The sequence below is a fragment of the Aplysia californica genome, unplaced genomic scaffold (assembly GCF_000002075.1).
Source record: "Aplysia californica isolate F4 #8 unplaced genomic scaffold, AplCal3.0 scaffold00034, whole genome shotgun sequence".
Classification (NCBI taxonomy): Eukaryota; Metazoa; Mollusca; class Gastropoda; order Aplysiida; family Aplysiidae; genus Aplysia; species Aplysia californica.
Genome location: NW_004797304.1, coordinates 2,087,499 through 2,089,043, shown reverse-complemented (window position 1 = coordinate 2,089,043; position 1,545 = coordinate 2,087,499).

Sequence of the window (1,545 nt, the reverse complement as noted above, 5' to 3'; positions counted from 1 at the left end):
ATCCATTGTTGGTTTATTACAACTCTATTTGAATAATTCTCATTACTTTTGTCAAATAGGACTTCTCTTTTTCTCACTGCTTCAATCAATGCTTCTGCCTCCATCTTGCTTGTCTGGTCCGTGCTGGTTGAATTTTAGTGTCGCACTAAAATGAAATTACCACCAAAACGACGGGCAAACGCTGGATTCATGCGGGGTTCACGCTGGTCGGACAAAACGGCGCCACTCCGTTAGGCGTAGTGCTATCTATATTACGTAAAATTTTGACCCGTCATTTTGCTGTTGCTGTGCTGTTGCTGGTCTGATGCTGGACGCACTGTGTTGGAGCTCTTAGCTGTACTATTTGTGATGTGTTATAGCGTGGATCATGTTGGCTGTTTTGAGCTGCTAGTGTTTTGTTTCTTCATGGTTCAGCCAATATAGCGAAAAATAAATATAAAGTACATTTACAACAGTGCAGCTGAAATTTTTTTTTGGTTTCCATTTTCTTGTTTATTTGTTTCTTCCTTTCTCTTTAGTTTGAGTGGAGCTGCGGTATCACCTGTGCGGTTGCCCTTTTATGTGTCTTCTTTACATCGATTTGTAATTAAATTAGTGCAGTGGGTTCCACTTATATTTTTTACTTATAACAGTGACAGTCCCAGTTATATTCAGATATCAGCTATAGCAGACACATGATGAAATGTGGAAAAAACCAAATGAAGCAAAACAACAACCGACATTGATGGTGAATTGGACCTGGGTCTTTGTTTGCCTATTGAAATTGATTTATTAAGAGTTTTGTTAGGATCAAAGAGTTCACCCTCCGTTTTGTCTATCTGCATTCTGCTCGCTTGGGTCTGTCCTTTTGAGAGCCTATCGTTGCCATGTGATCCCGTGGCATACACAGGGTGTCTGTTCACGTTGAACCTTCCCGCAACTAACGATAGCGGAGTGCCCACCTGAAGCATTTCAAAGATGTGATTTCTTTCAGTTTCAGATTCATTCAGCCAAAGCATGGTGAATAAAAAAAGAGAAGCCACTTTTATATGTGGCGAGAAACTTGGAAGGAGTCCAACTTTGCGTGTGTAGTTTTTGTTCTCCAAGTTACCCACATATTTTCACAGCACATGTATTTGACAAAATTCAAAACCACGTGAATGACATCGCCAGACAAGACGATAGACCAGTGCACCCTAGTGAGTACAGTTCACGAAGGACAATGCACTTACGTGACATGTGTAAAAATGTCAAATTAATTGGATGTGTAGTTTTTGAGCTTTTAAAATGTGTGAAGTTTAAAATGTTAATTAGTGCCCAAAAATTGACAAGCGCCTGACTCCACCGTGTCGTAACACACCAACACACGCACACAGACACACACTCACACACACACACACATGCACACACACACACACACACACCAACACACGCACACACACAGACACACACACACATACACACACACACACACATACACACACACACGCACACATACACACACACGCACGCACGCACGCACGCACGCACGCACGCACGCACGCACACACACACACACACACAGGG